This window comes from Pinus tabuliformis, chromosome X (genome assembly GCF_031772625.1).
Source record: "Pinus tabuliformis cultivar Carrire ecotype Pingquan chromosome X, CPIR1, whole genome shotgun sequence".
Lineage (NCBI taxonomy): Eukaryota > Viridiplantae > Streptophyta > Pinopsida > Pinales > Pinaceae > Pinus > Pinus tabuliformis.
In genome coordinates, this window is record NC_142308.1 from 1,544,346,841 (window position 1) to 1,544,354,816 (window position 7,976).

The following is a 7,976-nucleotide window of genomic DNA, read 5'->3' on the forward strand; positions in this document are numbered from 1 at the left end:
CACAGAATTGGAAACAATTGTTATGTAATTTTTGTAGATTAGTTGGACATGATAACCACACTTGTAGAAGCTATGAGATGATGATGGATAGAAATCCCACATATAGGGTTCAGGTTGAAACGCGGTCCCTTGACCAGAATGCAAGAGTGGCGCGAACCAGATCTCAGGGGCATAGGTGAGGCCAAGGTGGAGGAGGACCTGAAAGAGGTCATGGACAGTTGATATGCTACAATTGCGGAGGGCCAGTACATTATGCCCATGATTGTACAAATACAATGCGTCCATCATGTCTATATTGTACCTTGTTTTATCATGACACAGAGGATTGTCCTACATTGATAGCTAGGATACATGACAAGGGAGGGCTACCACATCCCCCCACTCAGAACCTGCAAATGATGAGGTTTGAGCCGTGTCAGGAAGATCCAAATGTGAACATTGTGCTCCGAAGTGGAATTACGATGGGAGATGATAAAGGAAAACAACCCAAAGATAGTACTTGGGTCTACAAGGCTCCAATGAAAGAAGCAGAGTTTGATTTGGAGTGTGCTATGGAAACCTTCATGGAAGCTAACAAGATCTTCACTGATGCCTCCACTTCAGGAAGCAAGGATAAACTAGAGCCGAAAATGGACCCATCTATGCTTACGACGTTCCTAGAAACATGCATGAAGCTATTGCATGATAGTAAGGTTGTAAAAGGATTGCAGGAACTCATTAACAATGCGTTGGGACCATGCCAGGAGAACCATGCATAGTTCATAAAATTGGAAAGCATGCAACGAGGACAGGAAGAGAAATGACGTTAACAACACAGATTGGAGAATATGAGATGGAACAAGTAATTTTGGATTTACAATCGGATGTGAACATTCTGCCCAAGCAGACATGGGAGCACATGGGAAGTCCTACACTATAATGGTCTCCTATCCAGCTGCGGATGGCGAACCAACAAAAGATAATACCTATGGGGAGATTGTAGGGAATCATCGTGGATATTGAAGGAGTGAGCGCGCTAGCAGACTTTGAAGTAATAGAGATTGTTGATGACAACACTCCCTACCCCATGCTCTTAGGAATCGATTGGGCCATTGACATGAAAGGGGTGATTAATATAAAGAAGCACAAGATGATTTTTGAAAAGCTGTCTCTGCACGTACTTATACCCTTGGACCCGATTGAGGGATCACGCTATACAGAGCCAGTGCGTGATTATGAATGTGACGATGATTTGGACTGCATCTACAACATAACTATGCAAGAGAAAGACTGGGTAAATCCCATTGCAGATGGACGAATCTCATGGGAGCTTGAAAGCTCCTGTACATCGGATTTGGATGAAGAGATAAAGCGATGGCAGAAATGGTTACATGAGGTAACCAAGCTAAACTGTAACATGATGACAAGATCATTGCGATGCATATCAATGGAAATGAGAGATTTTCCTACTTATGATGGATTAGGTGAGGTAGATGCTTTCTTGGACAGATTTGAAAGGGAGGTGCCGGAAAAACAATGTTTTGAAGCCTTGAATTGGGCATTGCACGCTACGCCTGCAAGGTGGTGGGGTACGTACAAAGGAAACTTTGATGACTAGCACGCCTATAGGAGAATGATGCACATGCATTTTGGGAAGCCTCAGATGCGACTAAAAGATAAATACAATGTGCGAGATGGTCCGTGCGTGCATCTGTCTAGGTGGGTACAGGCATATGGTAAACAACTTGCGCGGATGCACATGGACTTCACATTGGGGAACACGGTCAATAAGCATGTGTTGGGGGGGAAATTGTGTGAATGGTCCCTAAAGTTGGAATTAAAGAATATGGAAAGAACGAGTGTGTAGAAGGTTACCCACGTAGAAGCATTTAACGAAGTGTGTGAAGCACTGAACAGGGTATATAATGCGCAGCGAAGTGATTGGGACCTGCGCGTACTAGCAGTTTTGTGGGCTTATAGGACAACGCACAAGAAATTGATGGGACAGACGCCTTCTAGGCTTTCCTATGGAGCAAATTCTATAATAATGATGGAGTATATTATGCCTAGTCTGCGCATAGCAGCGCCCGTGGATATGACAGTTCACAGAGCCTTGGAAGAAGGGATCATGCAGCTAGATGAAAAAGAACGCTTGGGACATGATGAAGAGATCCAACAAGGTGATATTAGGCTCTAAGAACTCATGAAGGTGTTGGGTTGTGTTATATTCTTTCCACGACTAGCCCACGTAGTTAACTGGCGGTTAGAGGGGGGGTCATAGGGGGTTTGAGGCGTACCCATAACCCCACTTTATGGGGTTTGGGGCAGCGCCCCAGAAAATTTTGGTTTTGTACCCTATGTTAGGTTGGGCGGACCCACCTATGGTTTTGTGCATGATTTTCGCACATATTTTTTGGACGCGATGGTTTTCGGTCCATGTTTTTGGAGGCGATGGTTTTCGGTCCATGGTCTTGGATGCTTCGACATGTATAAATATGTATTGTAACATTGAAAGGAATATAATGAAAAATCAAGCTAGTAGTCCCGGTTTTGGGATTCAGTGGGAAAATCTCTGTGTATACGTGTTTTATGTGTTATGCTCTCGCATCGTTTATTTTTCTGTGTTTTAGAATTTGTATGCAGATAATTTCTGTATGGGGTTAAAACTTACATTTGGTATCAGAGATGTTTTGGCTTCAAGGGGACGCCTTTGTTGCTAAGGGGTTTCGCTCGGGCCTGTGGTAGACCCTGTTCAGTGGGAGATTTGCGAGATCGATTCTGGTCGTGAAAGAAGATGGCGAGCAATGGAAAGATAGAGATCGAGAAATTTAATGGTCGGAGTTTTGAGTTGTGGAAAATCAAGATGGAGGATCCATTGGTGAATAAAGATTGGTGGATCGCGGTAGATCCGGGTACTAAACCAACGAGAGTGTTCGATGAAGAATGGAAGAAGTTGGATCGAAAGGCAAAGAGCACAATATGATTGTGTGTCTTAGATTCAGTATTGTTGAATGTATCAGGAGAAGCTATGACAAAGGCTTTGTGGGACAAGTTAAGGACTTTGTACCAATCTAAGTCTCTAGTGAATAAATTGTTCCTGTAGAAAAAGTTGTATAACATGAGGATGAAAGATGGAGACTCGGTGACAGAGCATCTGAATGCGTTTAATATGGTGGTAAGTTAGTTAGCATCTATTGATATTAAAATTTCAGATGAAGATAAGTGCATCAGTTTGTTGTGTTCTCTACCAGATTCGTGGGATAGTCTGGTTATTGCAATAGGTAGCAGTGCAACTGCCTTGCAGTTTGATGAAATAGTCTCATCCTTGCTGACGGAGGAGATGAGACGGAAAAATATGGAGATCCAGAATGGTGATGCCATGTCTGTACGAGGAAGGTCATAGAAAAGAAACAAAAATAATTCATCGAGTGGGAGATCTAAATCTATTGGGAGATCTAAATCTCCAGGAAAACCTGTAAAGGTGGTGGGCTGGAAATGCAGAAAGGAAGGGCACTACAAAAGGGACTATAAATCTAAAGCTCCTGATAAAAGAAAGGGATCTGATGATGGTGCTTCTGCAGAGGTGAAAACCACCTAAGATGAAGGTGGGGATGTGTACTTGGCTTCTTCAAGTACACATGTAGATCATGAGGCATGGTTGATTGACTCAGGTGCATCCTTTCACTTCACTCCCCATAGAGAGTGGTTCTGTGAGTATAAGAAATATGATCGTGGTGATGTCTTCTTGGGGGATGAAAGGAAGGCTAGAATCATTGGTCTTCGAAAAGTAAAGTTGAAGTTGCAAGGTGGAAGGGTTAGAACACTTCCGGGTATTCTACATATTCCTACATTGGCCAGAAATTTGATTTCTGTAAGCAAGCTGGATGATGCAGGTGTAAAAACAGTGTTCGAGAAGGATACCTGCAAAATGGTTCAGGGAGCATTGGTATTGATGCGCGGAGTTCAAATTGGAGCTCTGTACAAGCTGCAAGGTAGCACTGTTATTGATGGGTGCAACAGTTCTGTGGTTCTTGAAAGTGGAGCAAAAAATCTAGTGGTCTCTGAAGGAAAGACCATGTTGTGGCATCAAAGGCTTGGACATATTGGAGAGAAGGGCCTTCGAATACTTCATGGTAAAGGTATGAGTAATAACTCTCTGGATTTTGATTTCTGTGAAATTTGTGTATATGGGAAGCAGAATCAGGTGAGTTTCCCCTCTGGTAGTAAGAGGGTGAAACATATATTAGAGCTTGTGCATAGTGATGTGTTTGGACCTATGAAGGTTCCATCACTGGGTAAGTCTGTGTACTATGTATCATTTATAAATGACTTCTCAAGGAATACATGGATATATTTCCTTAAGAATAAATCTGAAGTCTTTGACAGGTTTAAAGAATTTAAGGCTCTGGTGGAAAACCAGACAGAGAAGAAGATAAAGGTGCTGAGGACAGATAATGGTGGAGAATTTTGCAGCAAGGCATTTGAAGAATTCCGTAGGAAGTTTGGTATATCACGACAGAAGACTACTCCATATACACCTCAGCAAAATGGAGTTGCAGAAAGAATGAATAAGACGTTGATGGAAAGGGCAAGAAGCATGCTCAGTGGTGCCGGGTTAGGACAAGAATTCTAGGCAGAGGCGGTGGACACTGCATGTTACCTGGTCAACAAGTCACCTTCATCAGCGTTGGAGGATAAGACTCCATAAGAGGTATGGACTGGTAAGAAACCCTATCTTTCACATCTGAGGATATTTTGATGTGATACATATGTAAATGTTCCAAAGGAGAAACGAACCAAGTTCAATAGTAAATCTGAAAAGTGCATCGTTATTGGGTATAAGGATGGTTTAAAGGGTTATAAGATTTGGAACCCAGTCACATGGAAGGTTGTGTATAGCTGAGATGTGGTGTTTAGAGAGGTAAAAGATGTTATTAAACATGAAGTTCAACCAAAGGAACCTGAGAAGATAGAGTTTGAGCTAAAGGAGGAAGAATCAGTCTCTACAGCGCAGGAGGAATCAGAAGGTGAAAAGCCACAAACTCCGGGTGTGAGAAGATCAGTTTGAGAAAGAAGGCAACCAGATAGGTATAGTCCATATGCTTTCTATTCAAATTTTGCTTTATCTATTACTGACGATGATCCCAACACTGTGAAGCAAGTAGTAGATTCAGAGGATGGCAAACTCTGGAAAGAGGCCATGGTTGATGAAAAGGCATCTTTGCAAAAAAATGAGGCTTGGGATCTGGTGGAGTTGCTGGCTGGAAGGAAACCCATTGGCAGCAAATGGGTGTTCAAGAAGAAGACAAATGCAGAAAGAAAGGTGGAGAAATAAAAAGCTCGGTTGGTAGAAAAAGGTTATTCCCAGGTGCCGAGAATTGATTTTGGTGATATTTTTTCTCCTGTTGCCAAGGTAACTTCTATTAGATTACTTTTATCTGTTGCTGCTGCTTTTGATTTTGAGGTATAATAGATAGATGTGAAAACAACATTTCTTCACGGGGATCTGGAAGAGGAGATCTACATGAAGCAACCTGAAGGCTTTGCGGTGAAGGGTAAGAAAGAACTGGTATGTAAGTTAAAGAAGTCTCTGTATGGGTTAAAACAGTCACCAAGGATGTGATATTAGAAATTTGATACATTTATACGGGGACTTGGCTTCACTAGAAGAAAAGCAGATCACTGTGTGTATTTTAAATTAATTGGTGATTGTGTTATTTATCTGGTCTTGTATGTGGATGATATGTTGTTGGTTGGAAATGACAAAGAAATTATCCAGGATTTGAAGCCCCGATTGTCCTCCAAATTCAACATGAAAGATCTTGGTGCTGCAAACTATATTTTGGGCATGGAAATTAAAAGAGATCGGGCAAAGAGGAAGCTTTGCTTAAACCATAGGAAGTATGTCGAGACAATACTGTAGAGGTTTAATATGCAGGATAGTAAACCGGTGAAGGTTCCTATTCTTGTAGGTGTGAGGTTATCTGTTGAACAGTGTCCCAAGACACAAGAAGAGGAAGTGGACATGTCCCGTGTTCCATATGCAAGTGCAGTTGGTAGCCTGATGTATGCAATGTTCTGTACTAGACTAGACATTGCACATGCAGTGGGAGTACTGAGCAGGTTTATGTCAAAACCAAGGAAGGAGCACTGGACAACAGTGAAGCGGGTTTTCAGGTATTTGTGTGGCACTAAACAATGTAAACTTTGAAACGGGAACTGATACGATTACCCGTTTTGTAGAGATAGCAAAAAAGTGACTCGATTTTGAAAAGGGGTGATGCAAAACACACATGTTTTTTTTAGAGCATAGTTTTTGGGACTATAAATTTTTTTATGTACATTGCATGTTAGAATGGTAGTGATTTTGATGTTGATTTAAAAAAGTGGTAATTCTATACCATGCCCTTTTTTTAAAAGGCTTTTTTTTTTTTTTTTTACTTTTAATTTTATAATGTATGAAATGTAAATAATTATTTTGTAAATTTAATAACTTTGGAAGTGATATTATTCTTCATATTTTCTTGTTTTTATTTTTATTTTTATTTTTATTTTTTGTAGTGGGGTTTTTATTGTTTTGCATATTTAAAAAAGAAGGTCGATATTTTGCATATTTGATATTCTACATATTTATATATCGTTGATTAAATTTTCAATCCACATGAAATAATTGTCTATAAAAAACATATATAAAAAAAATATATAAAAAAGACAAGAATGAAAAATAAAAAATGTTAAAATTTTTTTATCTCATAAACCATAAAAGAATTTGGAAAAATATATATATATATATATATATATATATAAGTAAAAAAAAAGAGAAATTAAAAAAAAACATTAGCAAAAACTAGAAAAAAAATAAAATTAAAAATTAAAAACGAGTGGATTTAAAAAAAAAATAACGAAAAAAAGAAATAAAAACCAGTAGAATTAATATTAAAAAAAAAAAAAAAAAAAACTCTAATTATTAAAAAAAAACCAAAAAAATATTAAAATATAAAAAAAAACCAAAAAAAAATTAACATTTTTTTTTTTTTTTAAAACAAATTTTTTTAATTAAAAAAAATTATTATTATTAACCATTTTTTTTAACAAATTTTGTTTCTTATTTTAAAAAAATATCATTAATTTTTTTTTTAATTTTTTTTAAAGAAATTAAAATTTTTTATTTTTTATTTAAAAAGTTAAAAAATTATTTAAAAAAATGAATTTAAAATTTATATTTATTATTAAAAAAAAATTATACAATTAAAAAATTTTAATTTAAAATTTAATAATTATTATTTAAAAAGAAATACAATTAATTTTTTTTTAATTCATGTAATTATTATTTAAAAAAAAATAAAAAATTGAATTTCCGGCCCCTCAGCCACCAGTGGTGGCGCAGCGGTGGGCGGAGGGCCTGCGCGCAGGTCCCTCCGCCCACCGTTGCGCCACCGCAGGCGCCCAGGGGTGGGAAGTTCAATTTTTTAATTTTTTTTTTTTTTTGAATAATAATTATATGAATTTAAAATTTTTTTAGTTAGAAATTTTTAATTGTACTTTTTAAAATAATAATTATTAAATTTTAAAATTTTAAATTAAAATTTTTAATCGTATAATTTTTTTTTAATAATAATTATAAATTATAAAATTTTAAATTTTAAATTAAAATTTTTAATCGTATAAATTTTTTTTAATAATAATTATAAATTATAAAATTTTAAATTATTATTATTATTATTATTAATTTTTTTTTTAAAAAATTTTTTAAACTTTTTAAATTTTAAATTAAAAATTTTAATTTGTTTAAAAAAAATTAAATAAATTTTAATGATTTTTTTTTTTCTAATAAGGAAAAAAAAGAGGTTAATAATAATAATATTTTTTTTTAATTAAAAAAATTTGTTTTAAAAAAAATTAAATGTCAAAATTCTTTTAGTTTTTTTTAAATAATTTTCATATTTTTTTGGTTTTTTTTTAATAATTTGAGTTAATTTTTGTTAGATAATTTTTTT